Here is a 26,420-nt window from a genome sequence, read left to right as displayed (position 1 = left end):
GAATAAATGCATAAAACATTCCATTTGCATACTACTTTAATATCATTGTTTATGGGAGTGGTGTTGCATTTTGTTCCAGGGACCCCTGTTCCTTCAAAGTTAAGTTTATTGCTCCATTCTAGGACACTCTACTTACTCCATGATACTATGCCACACCAGTCGATGACACATCATTCTCCTTTATGCCACTAACTTTGAGCCATGCTGAATAGTAGTCTCACTAGTGTACAGCATGGCTAAAACACATTGGCAAAGGCAATAGAACTTACATAGGCGAGACCTATTTGCTTTGCCACTGCTTGTTTATAAGGTATGAACTTTAAGGTGACTTGCAATATCCTAATGTACACAGGGGGTATTTTACCCCATATAATACATGGTCACACCGCCAACTTTCCCACAAACCACTGAAAACCTTTGTGCATAGGTTCTGTCACTCCAAGCTATTAAAATAGAGAAGAAGAAAGAAAAGCAACATTCATTTTTTTGCTTTAAACAGCTTTATTAATTATGCTCCTTGACCTGATCTGCCTTTTACCTTGGCTGCTAGCTCTGGCAGAAGGCATTGTAATGTCAGAACTCGACTGTAATAACCCTATCATAGTCATTTTCTGATGTCTTTTCTTTATAATCAGTGAATGTCTTTTCTTTACACGCTGTGACTTGGTGCATCACAAACAGCCGTTTCTAAAGAAATTAGTGACTGCAGTTTATACAGAGATTAGAGAATCCATGTTTATATAGACTGTAACTCCAAGAGCTTCTTCAGTTGAAATGCTTCTACTTATGACTGATGTGGAGCTGAGCTGCCCAAGATCACACACAGGAGTAGAAGTGTTATTAGAACTATGGTTTCCGAGCACAGTTTACAACTATTGTACCTAATGGCTTTTGATATCTCCAGTGCGGTTCCAATTGGCATGAGGCGAAGGGCATGATGGGTGTGGGGCGCAAAGGGTATGTTCTTCCTTTTTACCCTCCTACCTTTATTTGCTTGGTGCATGAAGATGCAAGGTTAATCAACATGTTATTTTCACATTTGAGCTAATTACTTTGTGAATATAAATAACAATAAAAGATACTTTCAGACTGTGTAAACATGCTTTCCTTTCTCCCTATTTCACTTCCAATATATATAATTGTATATATTTATCGATAACGGCCCGGCCTCTGTCCTTTTCGGCCCTCGTCATTGCCTCCGGGGTGTAAGCGTGGGGATGTCCAGGGTAACAGGAGGTGTGATGTCCCCACCACCCCCGCAGAGGGGACTTTCTCTTTCAGGCGTTCCCCAGACACTGACTGACCAAAGAGGACAGACACAACCTGTCACACGGCCTCACAGTGAGCACACAACCAGGGGGTCGATGTGAATCCGAACCCCCCCAGAGAAGTAGGCGCCCCCTGGCGGGGAGCTCGGACACTGCACCTCTTCCTGTGCCATAAACCTTGATGCCCTTTCAGCTGCTCTGGAACAAACACATCTGCCCCACCCCGGACCGGGCATTATCCCTCATTAGTGTCACACCGTGGGTGTGACGTATTCATTATTTGGTGCCTGTGGTCTTTAAGAGACTGAAAAGTACTGTGAGCCGCAGAAAAGAGAAACACTTCTGATGCCAGTGGGCAATAGTTTAATACACCCCTGTAGGTGGAATACATTTTCATATTTGCTCCTCGGAATCCCTTGGGTTCCAGGTGAAATGGGGCCACACATGTATGAAGGTGAGGAGACCCACAGGGAGGCCTCTCGCACAGTATTCTTGGTACATGATTGAAGTTTCCTTCTCCTTCGGCTTTTGAATAAAAGGAAACAGACACCTTGTGAACACAGAAGTGCTGCTATCTGGAGCTCTGTACCCTACCTCACACATGTCCACATTCCAATGACATCTGAGTGGCTCGTTGGTCTAGGGGTATGATTCTCGCTTCGGGTGCAAGAGGTCCCGGGATCAAATCCCGGACGAGCCCTCCTTGGAATTCTTTTTTTAAATTAAGCAGATGCTTCAAGTGGTTAATCAAACAACATCATCTTTTAAAAAGACCCTGGCCTGGTTTCGGATTTTAATCCAGAATATGTCGCCCTCATCGCCACACTCAGATGTGTGTGTGTGTTGGGTGGGGGGCGGGGGTGCCTACACCTGCCACATCAGCAGCCAAGAGAGGATTTCTCTTACATGCAGTTGAAACTCACTGTGGGCGCTACACTTCGTGGAGCTGTTGAGTGAGCTGTGTGGGCGCACGTGAGTGTGAGCCACGCTAGGAAGAGTGCGCTGGACACAGTGCTTAATTTGTGCTTGTTGTTTCCGGTGCTGGGCACCGACACTTATTTTTGAGGGCCGGGGCTTATTCTTCTGCCTCTAGCATTTGCTGCGAGAAAAAGACACAAATGAGAAAGACGAAGGAAGGGAACAACGAAAAAGTGTCACAAAGGGAGAAAGCTGCAAGAGTGAGCTGAAGGGGCAGGAAGTGGCTTTATATGGATTGAAGAGGCCTGAGATGGGTTCAGGATTACGCTGCAGCCGCGTATTTAAGAGGAGGGCTGTGGGCACCGGCACCTTTTTATTTCCAAATCAAGCACTGGCTGGACAGCAAGAGCAGCAGAGGCCCTCCTCCTACAGGAGGCGCTCCTCTGAGACCTGCCACAGTTATAACTTTTATGACCGTATTTAAAAGGGGCATTTTCTGTGCCACCGACGGTAAGTCTGAATGGTGCATTCCACGGTGCAGCTGTCCGGGGCGTCCTCCATGGCACATTAAAGGTGAAATGACACAATCACTCTGGTGAACGTGTCCAGAAGCTCCTCCGTTCCGATTGGCAGGTGCCGTGGCACCGTCGGGGTACATTGGGTGGCACAATAACCCCCGTAGATGCGCTTCCTGGGGTTATTCCGCAGAGCAGTCCTCTTGCTAGGCATGTGCCAGGGCCGGACTGCTCGCTCGGTCCCCTGGCGCTGCCCCGCGGGCTGCATGGGAAAGGGTTTGGCTTGAACTTTTTGCCCAGACTGAGCTGATCCTGGTTTCCATTCCGGTCCCTGTATATTTGGTGCCACAGTAATTGTCACGCACACTATATAGGGTTATTCTGAACCACGGTGCTGTGATGGGCATATTCTGGGCACAGGGATCTGCATACTCTGTACCACGAGGTAAAAGAAACACTAGTGCAAATAGAAGAATCGATGCTTAAAAGTGTGCATCAGTGTACACTACACACACACAGTGAGTGAGAGCAGTGTGTGTCCTGAGTTACAGACGCACAGTGTGAGAGCAGTGTGTCCTGAGTTATAGACGCACAGTGAGTGAGAGCAGAGTGTGTCGACGCACAGTGAGTGAGAGCAGAGTCTGTCCTGAGTTATAGACGCACAGTGAGTGAGAGCAGAGTCTGTCCTGAGTTATAGACACACAGTGAGTGAGAGTAGAGTGTGTCCTGAGTTATAGACGCACACAGTGAGTGAGAGCAGTGTGTGTCCTGAGTTATAGACACACAGTGAGTGAGAGCGGAGTGTGTCCTGAGTTATAGACATACAGTGAGTGAGAGTAGAGTGTGTCCTGAGTTACAGACGCACAGTGAGTGAGAGCGGAGTGTGTCCTGAGTTATAGACATACAGTGAGTGAGAGCAGTGTGTGTCCTGAGTTATAGACACACAGTGAGTGAGAGTAGTGTGTCACGAGTTATAGACACACAGTGAGAGTAGAGTGTGGCCTGAGTTATAGATGCACAGTGAGTGAGAGTAGAGTGTGTCTTGAGTTATAGACGCACAGTGAGTGAGAGTAGAATGTGTCCTGAGTTATAGACGCACAGTGAGTGAGAGTAGAGTGTGTCCTGAGTTATAGACACACAGTGAGTGAGAGTAGAGTGTGTCCTGAGTTATAGACGCACAGTGAGTGAGAGTACAATGTGTCCTGAGTTATAGACGCACAGTGAGTGAGAGCAGAGTGTGTCCTGAGTTATAGACGCACAGTGAGTGAGAGTACAATGTGTCCTGAGTTATAGACGCACAGTGAGTGAGAGCAGAGTGTGTCCTGAGTTATAGACACACAGTGAGTGAGAGTAGAGTGTGTCCCGAGTTATAGACACACAGTAAGTGAGAGCAGAGGGTGTCCAGAGTTATAGACACACAGTGAGTGAGAGTAGAGTGTGTCCTTAAGTTCACAGACACACAGTGAGTAAGAGTAGTGTGTCCTGAGTTATAGACATACAGTGAGTGAGAGTAGAGTGTGTCCAGAGTTATAGGCACACAGTGAGTGAGAGCAGAGTGTGTCCTTAAGTACACAGACACACAGTGAGTAAGAGTAGTGTGTCCTGAGTTATAGACACACAGTGAGTGAGAGCAGAGTGTGTCCTGAGTTATAGACATACAGTGAGTGAGAGCAGAGTGTTTCCTGAGTTATAGACACACACAGTGAGTGAGAGCAGAGTGTGTCCTTAAGTACACAGTGAGAGAGAGTAGAGGGTGTCCTGAGTTATAGACACAGTGAGTGAGAGTAGTGTGTCACGCGTTATAGACGCACACAGTGAGTGAGAGCAGAGTGTGTCCTGAGTTATAGACACACAGTGAGAGTAGAGTGTGTTCTGAGTTATAGACACACACAGTGAGAGTAGAGTGTGTCCTGAGTGAGAGTAGAGTGTGTCCTGAGTTATAGACACACAGTGAGTGAGAGTAGAGTGTGTCCTGAGTTATAGACGCACAGTGAGTGAGAGTAGAGTGTGTCCCAAGTTATAGACGCACAGTGAGTGAGAGCAGAGTGTGTCCTGAGTTATAGACACACAGTGAGTGAGAGCAGAGTGTGTCCTGAGTTATAGACACACAGTGAGTGAGAGCAGAGTGTGTCCTGAGTTATAGACACACAGTGAGTGAGAGTAGTGTGTCACGAGTTATAGACACACAGTGAGAGTAGAGTGTGTCCTGAGTGAGAGTAGAGTGTGTTCTGAGTTATACGCACACAGTGAGTGAGAGTAGAGTGTGTCCTGAGTTATAGACGCACAGTGAGTGAGAGTAGAATGTGTCCTGAGTTACAGACGCACAGCGAGTGAGAGCAGAGTGTGTCCCGAGTTATAGACACACAGTGAGTGAGAGTAGAGTGTGTCCCGAGTTATAGACACACAGTGAGTGAGAGTAGAGTGTGTCCCGAGTTATAGACACACAGTAAGTGAGAGAAGAGGGTGTCCAGAGTTATAGACACACAGTGAGTGAGAGTAGAGTGTGTCCTTAAGTACACAGACACACAGTGAGTGAGAGTAGAGTGTGTCCTTAAGTACACAGACACACAGTGAGTGAGAGCAGAGTGTGTCCTGAGTTACAGGGCACACGTGAGATCACCCTCCGCTGTTCCAGATCTGCATGTCACGAGTGTACTTTACTCCCATGAGGGGGAATGTGCTCCACGGTGTGAACGTCACAGCACGTGGCACTGAGCTCCTAGGTGTACATCTGTCACGCATTTAGTGTGATGGGGCCGCTGGTGTGAGGTGCACGCACAACGATGGGGGTGAGACGGAGGGAGACAGAATTGTGAGAAACGTGTAAATAACGAAATGAGGGCGGTGAGAAGCGAAGGAATGAAGACCCGGGAAGGAGGAAGGGAGATAAGGAATGAAAAAGAAGAAAGAACAAGGGATGAGGCAAAGGAGGAAGGACACAAACCAATGAGGAGCTGGGACACGACAGAGAAAAAATATTAATGTTGTTTAAACAGTGTCTTATATTTTATAAGTTTTTCATTCAAGTTTTCTGCCGAAACCCGGGATCGAACCAGGGACCTTTAGATCTTCAGTCTAACGCTCTCCCAACTGAGCTATTTCGGCGGCCTTTGATCGCATTTAGTGACTGTGCTGATCCGCATGAAAAACACCCTGGAGGTCCAGTGCAGTAGTGAAGAGTTTACAGGTGCCCCCCCCCCCCCCCCCAACCCACCCTAAAAAGCCTGGCCGGGAGGGCTGCTCTGTCATCGGACCTCAGTCACCAGCTGACTCCAGCATCACCTGCCGGTGCCGCAGCCTCACAGGTGTCTGACCTCTCCCTGCACGGGACCACCCTTTCATGCCCCCTCCCGTACTTCCCTGCACAGTGCACGCAGGGGCCCCCTCCGGACTCACGCGGGAGCTCTAGGGCCCCCTAGAGCTCGCTCTCCCTCTTCACCGCGGGGGCCTTTGTTACTCCAGTGCCCATGTGTATAAGTACAGACACTCGCGAGGGGGCAGAGCAGGGCAGTACGGGTCATATGTATTACACGTGCGTCTCACGAGCAGGCAGGTCATGGATCACACCGTCCTCTTATCAGGCACGAGGAAGTTTCGAGAATTTAAATTGTAGGGTCTATTGTCTCCTTCCATCATTGCTATTTCTTTTTTGCTGGTTATATATAAACTCTTCAGGTTATGTAGATCCATCCTAGAGCCCAGGGGGCGTGAGAGAGGCGACACCCCCTCAAGCATCCGGAGACAGCCTACTAGACACATTTCTCCACAGAGGTCTGGGTGCCCGCTTCAGCCAGGGGTCCATTGCACCGGTCCAGGTACCTGAGTGGCCCTCTGACAGTGGAGGAAGTCGATGCCAAGGTCCATGCGTCATCTCCTGCTCCAGGCCAGATTTTTCCTTTGAGTTCTGGGACTTGTAGTCGTTTTTAGTCTATGATAAAACAGGACTACAAGTCCCAGAATTCAAAGGAATAAAACTGGACTGGAGCAACACATCACGAATGGGTCTGGGAAACGTGACAGCTATACGGGACCCCTCCCCCAACACCCAATGGCAGGAGAGTGAGACAGAATATCAGATTAGAATCATTTTGCCCAGAATATGCCCATCACAACCACTGCCACGGACTAACACTTCGAAGTATTCCTGGAGTCATTATTGTGCCCCGAAATATACCCCTCACAAAGACGTGCTACAAAATAAACCTCTAAATAAGCCTCTGCCATCGCTGTGCCACCAAAGATCCCCCTCAGATTAACTGTGCCAAGCAGAACGACGGAGCCTCTAAGCGCTTCCATCAGAACTTTTGTGGCAAACTAAAGTTGTACAATTAATTTAATGGAGTCCAAGGCGGCACTATTCGGCCTCTGCCAGCCTCCGGTACAGGGAACGGAGCCCACGCTCCAAAAATAGTGTGGGGGCTCCGTTCACCCGCGCCCACCCCCAGCTTGTGCCCCGGGTCTATGCCCGGCTGCTGGTGACCTCACAACACCCTCTCCCTGCCCAGTGTGTCTCACACTCGTGCACTCCCACGTCTCACCCTGCTGTCTCCCACAGTGTGGTTTAACAAAAGACGTGCAGCCCCCGGTGTAATAAGATTCATCTCCAAGCAACATTAACAAATGTCCCGGGTGCTGATGTGGCAGTGATGGAGACCTGCCTCCCGGCGGCCCCCGCAGCTGCCTCTTGGTCCAGGGCTCCGTTTCTTCCTTTCAGCGCGACACGTGCTGGCTTAAAATACAAAACCGTCCCAGGGTATTTTATATTATAAGCGCTTGTTTTTTAGTTTGTTACTTTTCAAATTATCCATTTAGTGATATGATAAAAATTAAAGGGCTCGTCCGGGATTTGAACCCGGGACCTCTCGCACCCTAAGCGAGAATCATACCCCTAGACCAACGAGCCAGATAAAAGTGTTTGTTATGTGGGAGAAGCTGTGTGCACCATACCTGGGGTTGTACAGTGTTCTGTATATTATTTTTGTCTGTATTTCCCTTGGACACAGCCTGGCAATCCCAAAGAACAGGAGGAGGTTGGTTTTCTGATACAGAGAGTCTCATTTTAGGAAATATCTGATTCCTTTTATTCAAAGCTGCAGAGAGAAAGGGAACAGCCTTCACACAACTCTACACACATTATTACTTGCGACGGTCATACACTGAGCCTGTTAAATTAATGCAAATCTAATCCCTATTTCACCCGGGACTTAAAGGTTTTTATTAGAAAAATACAAATGTGTTTCTCTCTCAGAGATATTTGTAAATTATTTAGAGGTCAGTCGCAGATGAGTTGGGGTTTTTGACCACATAAATTCGATATAGACACGGACACCAAATAGTCATGACGTCACAAGAACCAAGAGCTCATGGATAGATTTCTTGTATCTGAGAAACACGACTCTCCTCAGAGGCCTTTGTGTGTCTGAATTGCACTCGGAGAGGGAGCCCCCCACTCTTTCAGCAGGTGCACGAGCCAGGCTGCCTTTGCTGATATGAGCTTCAGCCTTCTTCAAAACCTTCTGAAAAGAGACTGACGGGGGTGGCCCTGAGGTGAGAGGGGTCAATTAGAAGGTGGCTGGGCTGTGCTAACAAGAGTAACAGACGGGTTGGGGGGGGGGGGGGGGGGGATTGGTCAGGTGGGCAATGGATGGCCGAGGGGCCTGTGTGAGTTGTGGTTGTGGGGGGCGCTTTTTATGGCAGAGTGGTGGCCGATTTGAGATCCATTCCCGCCTGTTCAGATGCTACCAGCGGCCCAGTGGGGGTCTAAGCGGCCTTTCTGGGGGCCTTGTTACCTCCCCTTCACCAACAGGACAGGAGTCATCCATGCCAACCCCCTCCCTACCCTCACTCACTTTGTCACCATCATTCATAGTCCATTGAAACTTGTCCGATAACTCACTCAAGTTTTGTTGACCAGGACACACAGTACCTCTCTGAAAGCATACAGAGGGGATACCACACTAGAAGGATAAGGACACCATTTTGATTTTAAACAAGTGATGTGTCAGGTATAAAAGAACCAAACAATTAGTTCATATGGAAGTGTGAGGCCACCATGGTTACTTATCACAGCAGGAATCACCCTTGGTTTGCATTTGTTAATCAAAATAAAACTGAGGATGAGAATAGAGCTCTTGTTCTAGGGGTGCAATCCATCACAAGTCCCACGTGTCCACTTGGGGGGTATCGCGACGGGTGAGCCTTGGGATGTGATAAGGAGTAGTGCACAATTACTCTGGCCAGGCTGGCGGAGATTGTGAAGGGTACATCTTCACCCCTCCACCACCATCCTCTGGTTCCTTGCTGCGGCCATGGTCCTCTCGTGAGAGCACATCTGTCCCTGGCTCCATGCAGAGCTTGAATCTTACAGGCGCTTCCCTCTTTCGTGGCCGTCTGCTGACTTCTCAGTCTTTCTTCCGACTGCTGTGATCTCCAGAGCAGAGACACCTCTCCCTGCCAACCCCCCTTAGGCTCAGGGGGGGAGGAATACCAAATTTCTAGATAGGCGCGATGCTCACAGTGTAGGTGACAGTTATGTTGATTAGGCTTGCATGTGCACCTATAAGCTCTGACCCCTTACGGTTATCAACAGCATCCCCTCCTCCCACTGACATGTCCAAGATACTGGTGATGTATGGTTGGAAATAGACACAGATGAGGTGGAAATTTGGGCAAAGGGTCTGATTTATGATGAGTTAGTTCCGCCTTTGCATTATTTTTTTACCCAAAAGCGGCACAAATTTACAAAATATAAATATATTTTGTACGTTTGCGGCGCTTTTGCATAAAAATACGATGCAAAGGCGGTGCTGACTCTACATAAATCAGGCCCTTTGTCCTTTCTGGAATGTGTGTTGGAGTGCATGTGTTATTAGATGTAGCAGTGTAAACTAGTAATCTGTACAGACTCCATCCAATGCCGACACTGATGGTTGCTTGTCTTCATGTTACAGCTGCCAACATGACAAATGAGGAGAGGCGTGACTTCCAGAAGAGGGTGGTACGGTACCGCCTCATCCTGGAAGTGGAGTCAGGGTATCGACGTATGGCTTGCCGCTTCCAGGCAGAGAAGGCTACAGGGGAATGGTGGGAATTCCCACATGGGGACCCACACAGTCTAAAAAGGTCCACCAAGCTTCAGGCTCCTCAGCAGTGCAGGGCAGCACAGCAAGCACCACCCCAACCACATCGGCTGCAGCAGTCACCACACTGGCACAACTGCTCACAACACCTGCTGCCATTGCAACACAGTTGCTGTAGGATTTGCAAAGGGATGTGTCCCTCGTCCTAACTCGTTTTGACAAATTGGAGGAGGAAGTTGCAGATAACAAAAATATGTTAAAATACATCAAGAAGAAGCTCAAGAAGGCCAAACTGTGACTTCATTGTGATTCGCAACCTCCCAGTTCAGTCCCCTCCCTTATGAAGTTGTCTGATATTTTATTGTGGGTTTTACAGGGTTAGTGTTAGGTTAGTGTAGGTGTATAGATTATCTAAAATAAGTATAGTTGGGGGTGGGTTCTTTTTCTTCTTATGTGTTTATTTGTGGGTGGTTGGGTGAGGGGTCATGTTGGGGTATCTATGGGGCATGTTTATACTCTGTTTGCGCTGAAATAGCGTAATTTTTTTACGATAATTCATCGGAAACTTAACTCCATATTTGTATTTTGACGTTAGACCTGCCTAGCATCAAAATATTGGAGTTAAAGTCATTTTTTGGATGCATGAAAGTACCTTGCGTCAATGAGATGCAAGGTAGGCATTCCTATCCAAAAAATGACTCTAAGGCCCTAGCGCCTTATTTATCCTCACATGCAAACATGGCGCACAGAGGTTAGGCGGGCCTAAATAATGACGCTAAGCCTGCTTAGCACCATTATTTAGCGCCTGGCTCAGGGCAAGCATTAGGGGACCTGTGGACCCATTTCCATTGTCACACACCATGGAAAGAGCCCACAGGTGCCCACCCCATGACCCAGACCCAACCACACCCACACCAGAGGGACACCAGGGGATGGGGGACCCCATCCCAGGAAAGTAAAGGTGATTATTTTCATTTTTTTTTTTAAGTGCCATTGGGGGCTCTGAAATGGCCCCCCCTACATGGCACTGGGTGCAATGGCCTTGCCCAGGGGGCCTTTGTCCCCAGTGCTAGACATTGGAGAGGTGGGCATCACTCCTGTCTTTTCTAAGACAGGAGTCATGTGGTATGGATGGTTTTGCATTCCGGAAATGAAGCTAGGCATTTCTATTTCCTCTAACCAACCTAACGTCATTTTTGGTGCAAAACCCCATTCTCCCATACAGCCATCCCCACCCGGCTAACGTGATTTTTTCTGACGCTAGCTCACCCTTTGCACCGGCTGGCGGGATTCCATAAATTTGGCGCCCGGCTGGCACCCTGGAATCACACAAGCAGGTGCTACACTTTCTGACTCAAAACTGTGTTTGCGCAGTTTTGCATCAAAAAGTATAAATATGGGCCTATGTGTTAATTAAAAAAATAAATATATTTGTTTAGGATTAGTTAGTAAATGTGTAGTATTAGTATTTGATGTCCTGCATGTGGTTTGTAACTTAAGGGGGTGAGGGGACCAATGTTTAAAGTGTGGTGTTCAATGTGTAAGTTAAGTTTAGCAATGGAATAATAGCTTTAGTTTTTGGATAAGTATAGTTAGTATACGTTAGTTTAGGACAGGGTAGTTTTTTTTTTTTTTAGGTTACTGGAATTAATAATAAATAGTTATGCATTCTCACATACAATTTGTGTAATATGCTTGAGTCTCAGGGTCTTCCCATGAGTGCCTAGGGCAAATTGGGGGATGGCCTAGGGATTCCATCCTGCTTTCAAATCCCTCTCTTAACACATGCATCACCTATTGACAACAGAGCTGTCACATTGGCTGCAAAATCACATCTACCAGTTCATGCATCTGCCATGCAGCGTAGCCACCATTCATTATGTCTATGTCTGCTTTCTCTTGGACAGGTAAGTCTGGTCCTGCAGCTGTCATTGTTGGGGTCCTGTTTGGACAATGTTGTGAATTGTGCAGATCTGACATCAGCCCCAAATGGTACTCTACCCTGCAACATAGACCGGCGCCCATCACTGATGAGGTTAGCTACCACTGTACCACACCAATGATTTATTCTGGTGCTCCCAGCTGGCTGCATTGCTTTTTACTTGGTTTTCTGCCTGACCTGCCGTAGATCTTGACCAAAGTCTATATGTATCCATCAGTTTATGAGACGTCTACATCATACACCATTGTCATGTTTGGATCATTGTGTGTAGCTTTGTGGCCCCACAGTTCAGCACTCATGCACTGATCTTCTGAAGTCATTGACATGGTTTCACTCAATACTATTATTTGATGAGTAAATGAATCACAGAAAAGGTTGACATGGAAAATGTGTAAAAAGTGTTTATTTACAGGTGAAAATGTCTATGTGATATAACGACAATGTCCAGGTGTGATACCTCGTTTGTGAATAACTGTTTATTGACACAATCAGAGTCCATGGTTTAGGGACATGCCCTGAGACATGCTTTAGAGTAGTGTTGATCAGTGTGGAGGAACTAAAATAGCCAATTGGTAAGTGAGAGACAATGACAGTCCATAGCAGACAGGTCAATAGTGTGTGGGTGAAGAGTGCACATATCTTACTGTGATAACACTGGCATGATCTTTAGCAAAGAACGAAGGAGAACGCTGCCTATGTGGCATAGTCTGGTGCTACCGGGTACTCTTGAGAGTGAAGGTGATCTGTTCCACATCTTCATCCTCCAGTGTGTGAGGTGTCTCCTGGGCCATTGGTGGTGGTGGTGGGGAGGTAGAGGGGGCCACACACAGTTCAGTGGTTGAAGATGTGGAGTCCCAATTCCCAGCAGCTGCCATTTGTGGAACAACATATGGCATCACTGCAGCAAGGAGGAACTGCTGAATTTTCAGGATAGCAGCAAAATCCCGGTTGTAGGCAGCCAAGTCTTCCCTGAGGGAGGCTACTTCACACTGAATGGATTGCAGCTTGTTGTCTGTCACGCTGCTGCCAGTTTGGGAGGGCAGTTGTTGTGGCTTCTCTCTCATGGCAGCAGCTAGGTCCATCAGACACTGCTGGACTCCACGCAGTGGGGAGTGTGTGCCTCCTTTGGCAGCTGAGTGGTCATTAGCTGTCACAAGGCAGATGTGCATTCCCTTTAGGCTGGCTGCCACAGACTCCATCCCCACCCACTCCTGCTTGGCCGATTTCAGCTGGACTCCTACCACTGTCCTCTGGAAGCTTGTCCCTGGGTCCTCGGAGTCCTGAGCTGTGTTGGTGCTGGCAGGTTGTACTATTGGGGTGCAGGGTGGGTCATCTGGGATGGCTGCTACATTGGTTGTCCTCCTTGCAACTGGAGGTGGTGTCTGGAGGGATACCAGGACATCCTGGAGCGTCTCTTGGCTGATGGTTGTCATCTGGTCATCCAGGTCATCAGAGAACTCCAGGACAGGCAGACCAGCAGGAGAGCCATCATCCTCTCCAATGAGATGGTGTAAAATCAATCTCTATGTTGTGTCAGTTGACATGTCACGTCACTGAATTGCTACTGGAGGCTCAGTGACAACTTACAGCCCAAACATTGTTCTTGTACATTATGGTTGCAATTTATCAATTTATGCAATTTTGCAATTATGCAATTTATGCAATTTGACCCACCCGAGTGTCATGTAAAGGGAGGCTCAGGTGGCACAATAGGCTGTGTCATATTTACAAGGTGTGATGCATTTCCATTTGGTTGCTTCACACCATCATGTTATTGTGGCCCCTTCCTATGCATCCATTTTCATGATAGGGCCTTGCAATGGCTGTTGCAGTTGTCAAGCCACCGCAACACAGATGCAATTTGCCCCTGTCCCAGTTGTTTTTCATACACCAGGGCAGCACCAAAATCTTACACCACCCCAGGGATGGCATTACCAAGGCACTATATTGTTGTTTACTGTGATTGCTTCTCATGTTGATGTGTGTGTATGTGTTCAACATTGCATGGTCCCACATGGACCTAGCAGACTGCAATTTCTGTTTCTGGTTGTGCTAGAAGGTGTTCCTTCCTACACAACTATGATCTCCCCTCAATGCAGCCATCCTTGCACTATGGTGCAAGAGATGCAGCATTGTGGCAGTGCAGCTAATTTGACACTGGCACAGGGGTGGACCCAGGGATGGTCAGCATGGGTATTCTTTGTTGATGTGAACATTATTTTCTACATGACAGTGCCTGATGCCACAAAATCATGGGTACAGCCAATTGACTGATGTTAAACTTTGATCAGGGCCTTGAGCTAGTTTGATGGAGACTTTGCAGGTAGTTGTACTGGTGCATACATGGACCCTCATTACAAGTCTAGCAGTCCTATGACCATTGGCAATATGACCACCTCCAACAGTGCAGGTGGAAGTGGCACATGTTGTCCATGGGGAATGCCCCATGGGCCAATGGTCTGGCTCTGGCAGGTTGCCGGCAGCTTACAGACTGGCAATACCACCTGTCTTGTGACACCAGACCAGTATACTATCAGCGCTACCCTTCAGGTATGTTCCCACTTATCCACCAGCCGTTGCATGGTGGTCAGACCCCCATGCAAAGGTTGGTGGTAATGCGGTGTGGTGTGCCCCTGCACAGCCCATGCACCTGGCATGGACATTGCAGGGGGCCCCATGCCCAGGCCCTTTGCGCTTTCCACTGCTTGATTTGCAGTAATAAGTACAGCATGTGCTGTCACACACAATGCACCCAAAGATTGGCGCTACCTCTATTTGATCCATCAAAAATGTAGTGGTAACTGCCACCCACAGAGCTGACATGAGGAGAAAGTTTTCCACCCACCTTCCCAGCGTTATACTCATACTGCCAACTGCAGAGGGTACACTGCACTAGCAGTCTTAGCAACACCAGACTTGCCCCTGCATCATCCCCCACCCGTAAATGTGATATAATACACCATGATGTTCACAGACATACACCATATGTTGTGTTTATTTCCCCATTCCTATGTGGGTCACATGGTTGTGTCAGAGTAGTTGTGCACTCAGGCTGTATGTGTTGTGACCTACATATTGCAATCTGTAGTGCATTTTCCCTCTAGTGGCACTGTTCTAATTAGCATCAATATGTGTGGCTACACACTGCACCAGTTTAGTTACGCTGGGTAGTGCCATGTTTCCTAAGATACTGGACCACCCTGCGATTCCCCCAGCAGCTGCCCAGATTACTATTTCCTGAACCTAGACAGACATCCTTACTGCATGATGGAGAAGTGGCTGCCTTATGAGGATGTGTTGTTTATGTGTGGGGTGGTGATGCTTCCTGCACACATCTGGGTATTGTTAGTTAAGGTACCATTTTAATGTGTGCTGTGAGATGCAGCACACATATGTTTTGGCAATGGGACAAGACAGTTGTGAAGGGTTTCTACAAGAGACACCACCATGACGTAACCCCAGGAATGTTATTGACTGACTTCCTGGACTCTGATGTCTTAGTTGTGTTAGTAGGGTTTGTTTAACTATATGGACGGAATGTTGTGATGACACAACCACAGGCACAGTAATTAGACATGCCTTCCATCCTATGTGCTCCATATGTTCATGTTGGTATGTGGCCCTGGTGATTAACATATGTCCAGGTTGTGTATGTGTTGTGGTGGATGGCACAACCAAGGCGTGTGTACATGTGTTGCTTCTGTTTGAATGGTGCAACTTGAATCAGGGCCTAAGTGTCCCAATGTAACTCTTTAGCATGCATTGAGTGTGTTCTATGTGCCTCCCCCTTCTTGCATTTGTAATTTAGCATTTATTTAGCCCATGCAGCTTACCCTGCATTTGTGGATCCTTGTAGTCTGCGCTGTCCTGTGATTCCAGTGACCAGTTCCTCCGGGATGACCGATGCAACCATCTACTCCATTTCCTCCAGGTCTTCCCGTGGTGCTGGACTTCCTCCTCCAGTTTGCAGTGCTGGCTTTCTGTTCCTTGCCATTTTCTCCTTCGTTCTTCGCTTACAGCCATGCCAACGTTTCTTTCACTCGGTTACAGTTCTCCTCACCTCTGCCACACTGTTAATTGTGTCCACTATCTGCTGCCATATTGCCTCTCTCTTGCCAATTGGCAATTTGGAGGTGACGATTAGTTGATGTTGGTGCTCCGTCACCTCTCTCACAAGGATTCCATGTTCCTCCGCACTAAACCAACACTTTCTCTTTTTCTTCTCCTTCCCCTGGGACTTCTGTGTGTCCTCCAAGCTGGTTCTTTTTTGTATGGGGTCACCCTAGGGTCTCTCCTGTCCTGTTCCATTTTCCCACTGCTTTCACCACTTTCCTGCATTAGCGTCTAAAGTTGACGCAAATGCGGGGTTAAAATGGTGCATATCCGTTTGCAAAATGTTTATGTGCTGCAAGACGGGTTTGCGTCAATTTTACTGCATTAATGTAATTTTGCCTTACGGGAGGACTCAAGTGTTGGCGTCAAAGTTTTTGACTCTAACCAGTTTTTAGCACTACCTTGCGTGAGAGTATAAATATGCCACCCGCATGGCGCTAAAAAATGGCACAAGCCAGCACTGCATTTGCCCAGTTTTGCGTCAAAAAGTATAAATATGGGCCTCAGTATGCCAAAGAGTGAGCTGTGGTATGCACGTGCGTGTGAGACATTGCAAAGTGTGCAGCGGAGTGAGCTGTGGCATGCACGTGCGTATGCGACACACTAGGAGTGTGCGGCAGAAGGATCTGTGCACGTGTGGGTGAGAGTGTGAGGTGGAGTAAGCTGTGGTCTGCACGTGTGGGTGAGAGTGCAAAGTGTGCAGTGGAGTGAGCTGTGGGTGCATGTGAGGGTGAGACACGCTAGAAAGTGCAGCAGAGTGAGCTGCGGGGTGCACATGCTTGTGAGACACACTGTGGAGTGTGGGGTGGAGTGAAGTGTGGTCTGCACGAGCGGGTGAGACAATACAAAGTGTGCAGTGGAGTGAGCTGTTGGTGCCTGTGACGGTGAGACTGTACATAGTATGCAGTTGAGCGAGTTGTGGGTGCACATAAGGGTGAGACACTAACAAGTGCAGCGGGGTGAGCTGTGTGGTGCACGTGCGTGTGAGAGACACTGCTGGTGTGCAGTGGTTTGTGTGGGCACCAGGAGCGGGAACAATAACATATTCAGACATTGGACCTTGGCAGAACTTCAAACCAATGTACTGCCAAAGAGCATCTCATGAAAAACAGACCCTGGTCTTATCAAGGACAGGTGGCGACCAGGGCTTTAAATGGAAATGTCAAATTGCAGGTACTGACTCTTCTGACTACCTGTTTGCTCTATGAAGGGCAGGTACTCTCCCATTAAATGTATTGCAGCAGTGCTGAGAAGGGCAGGTACTCTCCCATTAAATGTATTGCAGCAATGCTGAGAAGTGCAGGTACTCTCCCATTAAATGTATTGCAGCAGTGCTGAGAAGTGCAGGTACTCTCCCATTAAATGTATTGCAGCAGTGCTGAGAAGTGCAGGTACTCTCCCATTAAATGTATTGCAGCAGTGCTGAGAAGTGCAGGTACTCTCCCATTAAATGTATTGCAGCAGTGCTGAGAAGTGCAGGTACTCTCCCTTCCAAATTAAAGTGGTGCAGGTACTCAGTACAGGACAGTACCTGCCCATTTAAAGCACTGGTGGCGACGTATGCAAAGAATGCAACAAGTGCAAAAGTGGGGCAGAGGCGGGGTCATGTGTAAGAAGGCGGTGTCAGTGAACACATTTCTTCGCTCTGTAAAAAAGAAAACAATATTACATTTTTAAGCCCAGTTCCTGTACATTTTCCACTGGAATGGATTCGTTCATTTCCATAATAACAAGACTTGGATGCTCTATATTTTTTGCGGAAGCTTTAATGTTTTTAATTATCTCTAGAAGTCTGCAAAGGAAACTCACAAAGGTGAAACTAGAGGAAACAAGGAAATTAAAAGCCCATGGAAGTTTCCAGAATTTGATAGTGAAACTCTTGCAGAACCAACACAACAGCATGTTTTGCACTTGGGACGTCTTTTATGTTTACATTATCGGATTGCCTGCACAGACTCTCAGAGCCTTCTTAGCGCAGTAGGCAGCGCGTCAGTCTCATAATCTGAAGGTCGTGAGTTCGAGACTCACAGAGGGCACAGCTTTTAGTCGTCACTCACCCTGTACCGGTAAAGTTGGGAGCTCTTGGTACAATCCGAATAGCCTTGCTTTTGTTTTAAAACGGATGCGGACATTTACAGGCCTTTGAAGACACAGAGTAGATATATCGCGATATACGAGCTGTGTATGTACATCCAGGCCTGGCCCATCTTGAAATCCTACCCCCTCTTTTGGAGGCACATTTGACTAAATAAACGAGCTCCTTCCACCTCAATTTCCAATCATAGTAACTCTCTCAGCAGCATAAATCCCAGGGTTGCGAAACACAGGGAACAATGCAACCAATGCACCAGGCCCTAGTTTCATGCATTGTGTGACTCTCCATCCTGGTCTGGGCGTCAAGTGGCTTGGGATTGTAATGGGTGGATTTTCCAGAATGAATACCACTCGTTTGTTAGAAATAAAAAATAAATAAAAACACATTTCAGTGTTGTGGTTTTTTTATGGCTAGTCTAAACTAGTGTCTTTTTTGCTTTTCTATAAAAGTCCTTAAAAAAGAAACATTGACTGCAGGGAAACAATGTAAATGTGGTAATGACATATGAGAATGAATAAATGGAGTTGGGTTCCCAATAATTTGTGACTGGGCCGCCCAGATCCGCTCTAAAGGAGACGAGCCATTGGAGGCTTGAGTCACGCGTCTGCAGAGCTTAATTTGTAAAAAAAACTTTACCTCCAGGGACCGGCCAGGAGTCACCACAGCTTGCACCTCATATTGTCACTTCCAGTGGCAGGACCTACACAATCCCCAACCACCAGACTGGTACACGTGTCACAAATCATAGTGCTCTAGGACCACAAAACTATAAGAATGGCTTGGGCGGCAGGTAGTAGTTGTTTTCAATGCATATTGAATTAGTGTTGTTCTGCTCATCATTAAATTACAAAAAACAGCGCCATCTTGTGGCAGCTGTCAAGTGCCAATGTTGGCAATTAAGTGCCGGTACTGAGAACCGAAAACCACCGGCTCAAATTAAGCACTGCATGTCTGGCTCTGCCTCAGCTCCAGGTCCAGTATAGCCTTAATGCGGCTTCTGATGAGAGTTGTCACCTGAGGAAGGAGATTTTAGCCTTTTCCTTGGTCTGGTGTTGAAAGTCCCCAATCAGAAAGGGACATTATGCCAATGTTTTGTCAAACTGATTTTTTTTGTCTGGAATTCATGTTCAGTTTAGATGCAGTAAGTGGGAGGATGTGGTGTAACGGCAGAGCTGCCAACTTTTGAGCTGGGGAACCAGGGTCAAGTCTCGGTGTTGGCTCAATATCCTATGGTTCTGGGTAAATCACTTAGGCCCTCATTACGACTTTGGCGGTCTTGCAAGAAGACCGCCGAAGCCGCGGACGCCACAATACCGCCAGTGCTGATGGTATTGGTGGCTCCCGATTTTGACATTTCTGCTGGGCCAGCGGACGGAAACAGCGTTTCTGTCCGTTGGCCCAGCAGAATAGTCACATAAACATTGCAGCCGGCTCATACTAGAGCCGGCAGCAATGTTGATGTACAGCGGGTGCAACAGCACCCGTCGCGCATTTCACTGCCCGAAATACGGGCTTGCAGCGCTGCCCTGGGGATTATGACCAACTGGCGGAAGCCTGCTGGTCAAGTGGAGAGGCCGGCGGTATGGACGTGGCTCATGCACCACAGTCATAATACACTGGCGGAACACCGCCAGCCTGTTGGCGGTGTTACCGCCAGTGTACCGCCGGCCCCTAGCATCATAATGATCCCCTTAATCTCCTTGCGCCTACCAAAAATGTTCTTGTATAATATAACTCGTGCTCATGTAAAACACTCTAATACCATCCGTTGAGTTTGTGCTATATTAAAAAAAAAAAAGCTGTCACCTTTCACAAGAACCATGTACTCATAAGTTGTAGATAACAAACTTGACAACATGCGTACAAGCTATCCCTTTAAACTTTTACCAGACCCGCCAACACTGAAAAGTTATATCACTCTCTGCGTGTGGAGTTCGGTCTCAGAGGGGGTGAGACAGGCTGTTATAGTACATGGCTTTCAGCCCGTCACAGTCATGTAAGGACATTGAACGAGTGTGAGCTGGCATGCATGGCATTACACGCCCCTCTGAACAGTTTCACAGCACTCAACAGGGTCTTCACAGCCATCCTATTCGAGCCGAACAGCTGACCCGTGTCCCCTAGTCTAAAAAACTATTTGAGGTGTAAGCTCTGTGTGTACTCTGGCTACAAAGGAGCTCTACACTTCCTTTTTGTCTCATTGAAGACCTGTAACTCTTGATAATATATGTAATCACCTTCTGTAAGGAGCTGACCCTCTCCTAAAGTCAATTGTTTTATTAAATGGGGAAACGAGACTACCTTACTCTCCCCTAACTGTGTACTTCTTTCTGGACAAACTTCTTGAATCAGTTTGATTTAAGATGTGATGAGGTTATTTATTGAGTACAGTATACTGAGTTACCTCCTCAGAGAAATAAAGACAAGTAAACACTGTCCTTTGGTGTTAAAGGTGGGGAAAGAGAGGATACCCACCTAGTGGCTGTAATCCCAGCTTCTCTCCTGGACCATGTGTGATCCTGGGCAGTTACTGTACTTCACTCTGCCTCCTTTTCGTTGATCCTCAGATCTGGGAGTGCCTCTGAATAATTCAGTTCAGGATGCAGGTAGTACAGAACCCTCTCTAGGATGTGCTATAGTACTCCATAATGGTGATCCCTCTGTGACAGGGATGCTCAGATATAGCCCAGGGACCACTTGCAGGACCTCCTGCCCTTTACTTGCTGCCCCCGGTCAACAGCACTGGGCAGCTCTTTACTGGACTGAGCACTTACATTCTGAAGAATGTTAAACAAACAGGTATGCATGTATTCACTCATTAACTGAAGTAAATGAAAAGAGGCAAAAACAGTGCCCTTCATTTTTAAAGACATCTTGTAACAAACATGAAAATATGTTTAAAAGTTCTGTTAATCAGATCTTATCACCATATTGAGAGGCATTTATTAAATGTGATAGTTTTCAAGCATGGACTTAGAAACACCACCCACATTCCCACTCTGACAGCAATTTCATCAGTGAACCAAGAGAAAAGTCATTTGTCATGTGCATCCCCTGAGTGGCTTAGGTTGTTATTATTCACAGAACGTTATTGTTTATTAAATCAAACACAAGAGAAGGTTTTGTATGGGCCACGTCCCCCTGAGTGCACAAACCTCGAAGTGCTCTCATATGTGCTAATGAATGAAAAGAAAGTAAAGTGAAATAATACAAATGCCCAGGATCACACAATTTTGGTCAAGTGGGGAAGCCAGGATTAATCAAACGATTTCTGGTTTCACATTGTAAAATTCAGCTACTAGATGGGCGTCTCCTCGGTGTCTTCAGCAGTTAAGGCTTTGTCTTCATTTCTTGGCGCATGAGGTTAGAGCGTGAGTGGCAGACAGAAGCCACTCAGAGGCTCGGATCCCTTAGTGCTCGAGGCTCCAAATGAACCTCGAGCCGAGCCAGAGCCAGGCACCGGACACCAGCTTAGCTCGTGCCTTCAGGGGCTCACCCACATCATCACATAAGAGCAATTAAGGGATCAAACATATAGGAGGCACATGACTTGACGGCCAACAAACAAGGTGGTGAAGGAGAAGCACTAACATCACATTGCAGGGCCAGATTTAGGGTGGTGCGAGCGGTGCAGCTGCACCGGGTACTGACCTGGATTGGGGGGCGCTGACCTCAAGGGGCGCTGTGTTTAGCAATGACTTACAAAACGTTCACCCTTCAGGCAACAATCAAAATGCCAAGATACCTCTTGTTATTCATGTTCCTGCTGGGGAGGGAGATGGGAGTTTTGTCCAGGGGCAGCTTTGACTCGCTATAAAGTAGCATAGAGGGTTAATATGCCTGCTGCAAAGAGCAGAACTATATTTTATGTGGATGGCTGAGTGGATTAGTAAAGCCAGCCTTTACAAGCACTGTAAAACAAATGAATGTCTGTGAAAGGGGGGCTATTGAGAGATGAGGGGCACATTTGCTGGGTGGTTGTGAGTAAATCCGAGGAGGTGGTAATGGGATATGGGGCACCAAAAAAGACTGTCGCACAGGGCGCCACCAGCGCTAAAGCCGGCCCTGAGTGCAGGACTCCTTGTTTTAAGATTCATAACTTTCTCACTGCACCATATTTTACTGAATGGACTATGAGACTTGGTATTCTCTCCACCATTCATAAAATCAAATCATTGTTGGGCTCCAGACATCTTATAGTGTTACGTACTTAATAACAGGATTGTAACAAGGTCGTCTCTCACCATTAATTCCAGGACCAAGGAATTGCGGATAAGATAGGTTTATTGAGTACAGAAGGTCCCATCCACTTTACACACCTGCCTCCAAGCCTCTCCTTCTAGTCCCTCATTTACATTCCACCATGACTCCATTCAACTCTAACTTAGAACACAGGGATTTCACTTTGCCTATGTTTATTAATGACATCACTATGAGGTGGATACTAGAAGGATTTAGTTTGATTTATCTATATTAAAGAAAAGGAATAGAGAAATATGTTCAGAAGGTAAATACTGAAGAGCAAACAAATATTTCTGGTTCCTAAGTTTTCAACTTCTTCATTACACAATAACTAGGTTGTGAGTGGTCGTGATGGTGAGACCAATGGACTACTCTCAGAAAAGTAATGCCACCCTGCTGTGGAACCTGCCCAGAGTTTAAATGCAGAGTTCACATGCAGCATATTGTGCCAAAATGGTAAAGCCATGATTAAACATGAAGCCTCTTAGTACCAAAGTTAAAACTTTCCTACTGTCACACGTCTAGCAGTGGAGGTCAGTGGTGTTTGTGTCTGCCCATCTCAGTGAACCGCACACCTTGTTGGGTAATATTTATCAAGGACCTTTCTATTGTATTTGCTACTTTAACTGAGATTATTTCTAGGCCCTCCTAATGCTTACAGATAAGAGACTAAAGACATAAGGAGATTGTAAGGCCCAATATTCTATTTCATTTCAATTCAATAATTAAGTTACTTTACCTGTACACTTGACTTGCCAAAGGTGACAATAGCAAGCAGAGAAGGCTTACTCCAGGGCTTAGTAGGGGATAGAGACTCAAATACAGCATAACACAGCATTGTCAGATCTACAACTCCTCTTGACATCCACGACTCACTATTCACACCACGTCCGTGCTTCCAGTGCTTCATTTGTAAATAAAGAGGTGCCGGTGCTCAAAGCACTTCTCTTAAACACGAGGCTGCTGTAATTAAATCTACCAGCACTGAATACTGAGGCAGCGTAATCCTGAAGCCATCTCGGGCCTCTTCAATCCATTTATGGCCACGCCTGCCCCTTCAGCTCATCCTGCAACTTTCTACTTTCTCCCTTTATGACGCTTTTTAGTTTTTCCTTCTTCCGTCTTTCCCATATGTGTCTTTTGCTCCAGCAAATGCTTGAGGCATAAGAACAAGCCCCGGCCCTCAAAAATAAGTGCAGGTACTCAGCACCGGAAACAACAAGCACAAATCAAGCACTGCATGCTTCACTTCCCCATATCCTCCTTATACCCCCTCACCCTGACCTCCACCCTGCTAGCATCAATGTGGCCCTTGGTCATGCTACGGACCATATTTTGTGGCCTCTGGGAAAATGTTTGTGAGTACTCACGCTCTATAATAAAAACATAGGACATATATATAGGGCACCTGACAACTGACTTACTCTTGCTTTACTCATGGTGTCTTTGTCAGGGAGGGCGAGGGTCATAAATGTTTCTAAGTTCATGTTTAGAAACTATCACCTCTAATAAATGACACTCAATGCAGCTATATACTATGATCCAGTACGGTGAAATGGCTCCACATGTCTAATGGGTGGAGTGTACTGAGAGACAGGGAGAGGGGAAGGGGCACTGAAGAGGGAGAAGAAAGCACTTAAAACAAAGAACAAGAGAATCTATGCAGAACAGGACACATATACAGAGGCACTGCAGTTAAGGAGATGTCTGAAACACATGTGTTGCACACTTAACAGCCCAGCTCCCTGGGCCCTGCAGCATCCAAGTACCAATGCACTCCCACATAGGCATGTTCCCATCTGGAAAAGCATCACAAGCTTCAACAACAAGCATTTGCAATGCAGCGGGTCTCGCGTTTGCTCATGTTAGAGCTGATAGCGTTGTAAACTCATAACCCGACTTTTCACCTATCAGCAAAAGTGCATTGTTGTATATAAGGAGACAGACGATAAATGGAAGTTTCTGAGGTTTATTGAAATCTCACGAAGTGAAACACATCTTGTCGCTCCGGCCTCTCCCAACGATTAACTCCCGAACCCCCACTCGCTCCCACGTTCCCCGTTCTACATTCAAGACATTCCCCCGTTCTACATTCAAGGCATTCTCTGTAACATACTTTCCCTCTTTAAACAAAACTAAACAAAAACCAAAAAAACAAGAATGTATCTATGACAAAATGATGAACAAACTTTGCAAAATTAATATAGTAACCCACTGCAATAAAACATAATAAACAGTCCATTTTATTTTAATAGCCATTCTGTTAACCTAAACAAAATCCTTGAACTTGGCTGGTTGACGTCTTACCCTAAAGTTGGACTTTACTCGTGATGCAACAGAAGTATCCCCCACACCAACATCAACCTCACTGTCACACGTCTGCACAGACTCTACCTCTCCAAATCGATCCTCCACCACATCCTGATGATCACAACCATCTTCATCAAATCGCATACCATTACCAATCCTAATCAAAGGATTTAAAACATCACTCCTGTCCTGGTGCATGTCATTCCATGCACACTTTGCTAGTCTACTTACATTCCACACTTTTCCATCCTGCGTAACAACACTATTCCTGAACACTTTTATAACCTTCAAAGCCTTTCCAAACTTAGCCGCACCTTTCACCAAGAAACCAGGTTCACGCATCTTCACCCAATCACCCACCTCAAAACAAGATTCTTTCACTTTCCACTTATCATCATACCTCTTCTTGAAATACTCCTGTTTCCTTCTTACCCTCTCTCTAACTTCTTCAACCGAGACAGCCTCCCAGTCTCTACTCTGCTTCTTCTTAAACCACCACGGGCACAATTTAGACACAGGGTGTCTACCTTTAAGTAAGCTAAACGGACTCACCTCCGTGGTACTTTGTGGAGTAATACGATAATGCCACAGCTTCTCCCTCAATTTCTCTTTCCACAATCCACCAAATCCACGAGCCCAGAAAATACTATCTTTAAGAACCTGATTAAATCTCTCAACTTGACCATTCCCTTTAGGATCATATAAAGGAGTAGTTACATGTTTGATGTTACTGTACCTAAGAAAACTTTTCATCTCATTCGAAGTCAGCTGGATACCATTATCTGAAATCAAAACTTCGGGATACCCTTCTCTAGCAAACACCTCCTTAAAGAATTCAATAATAGTCGCTGATGTCACCTGAGCAACTAACTTTACCTCTGGCCATTTGGAAAAATTCTCTATCAACACCAGAGCATAACGTGTATCTGCTGGAAGAGAAAAGAACGGGCCCGAAATGTCGAATCCTAATTTCTGCCAAGGAGAACTCGGCCAGGGAACAGGAATAAGAGGAGCAGGAACAGTCTTCAACATTTTTTCTCCATTCACACACACACCACACTCCCTCACTACCCTATCCACCATTTTATCCAACCCTGGCCACCAAAAACAAGTACGAATAAGTCTTTTCATGGATGACATACCTGGATGACCCTCATGAGCTAGTTTTAAAATCACATCCTGCATTCCCTTAGGGGGAATACATTTCCCATCCTTAAACAACATATCATTTTCTATGTCCAATTCATCTTTGACTTTACCATACGGCTCTACTTCAACAGATACACTTCTCTGGCTTGGCCAACCCTCCCTCACATATTTCTTTACCTCTCTGAGCAGTAGGTCCTCCTTATCACACCTGATCCACTCATTCTCATCTATACCACCAAACTCAGCAGACATATAACCCAACACAGCAGATACAACATCACACTCCAAAATACCCTCACAATCTCCTCTCCCCATCTGGGGAAGGCGTGACAAACAATCCGCTATAGCATTGTTTCTTCCTGGCACATATTCAATTTTTAAACAATACTCCTGCAACCTGGAGACTAATCTGGCAATACGAGCAGTAGCATTCCAGCCTCCACCTGGAGATAAGATACCAACCAAAGGTTTGTGGTCTGTTTGCAAAATAAATTTAGACCCCCAGATATAGTCCCGGAAATGTTCAACCGCCCAAATGCACGCTAACAATTCCTTTTCAATTACTGCATACCTCCGCTCTGCCTCAGTCAAAGTACGAGATGCAAAGGTAACATCCCATCTGTCCTTCCCACACCACTGAGATAAAACACCCCCAATTCCATACATGCTTGCATCCACCGTCACAATGCATTGTGCTCCCACACAGAAAGGCTTCAACGTAGGTGCCTCAACAATTTCCTTTTTGATCTTCTCAAATGCATCACTTTGTTTACCAGTCCAAACATACTG

The 26,420-nt window shown here is 46.6% G+C and overlaps 4 non-coding genes across 4 annotated transcripts; 2 read left to right on the top strand and 2 right to left on the bottom strand.

Moving 5' to 3' along the window:
• Positions 1–1,896: 1,896 nt before the first annotated feature.
• Positions 1,897–1,968, top strand: TRNAP-CGG (transfer RNA proline (anticodon CGG)). The gene has a single exon. It is a non-coding gene; the product is annotated as a tRNA-Pro (tRNA).
• A 3,765-nt stretch (positions 1,969–5,733) lies between these two features.
• Positions 5,734–5,806, bottom strand: TRNAF-GAA (transfer RNA phenylalanine (anticodon GAA)). Its single transcript has one exon. It is a non-coding gene; the product is annotated as a tRNA-Phe (tRNA).
• A 1,726-nt stretch (positions 5,807–7,532) lies between these two features.
• Positions 7,533–7,604, bottom strand: TRNAP-AGG (transfer RNA proline (anticodon AGG)). The gene has a single exon. It is a non-coding gene; the product is annotated as a tRNA-Pro (tRNA).
• A 10,194-nt stretch (positions 7,605–17,798) lies between these two features.
• Positions 17,799–17,871, top strand: TRNAM-CAU (transfer RNA methionine (anticodon CAU)). Its single transcript has one exon. It is a non-coding gene; the product is annotated as a tRNA-Met (tRNA).
• Positions 17,872–26,420: the final 8,549 nt, after the last annotated feature.

The sequence above is a fragment of the Pleurodeles waltl genome, unplaced genomic scaffold (assembly GCF_031143425.1).
Source record: "Pleurodeles waltl isolate 20211129_DDA unplaced genomic scaffold, aPleWal1.hap1.20221129 scaffold_67, whole genome shotgun sequence".
In the NCBI taxonomy this organism is placed as follows: domain Eukaryota; kingdom Metazoa; phylum Chordata; class Amphibia; order Caudata; family Salamandridae; genus Pleurodeles; species Pleurodeles waltl.
This window is presented reverse-complemented; position numbering and strand designations above follow the sequence as displayed.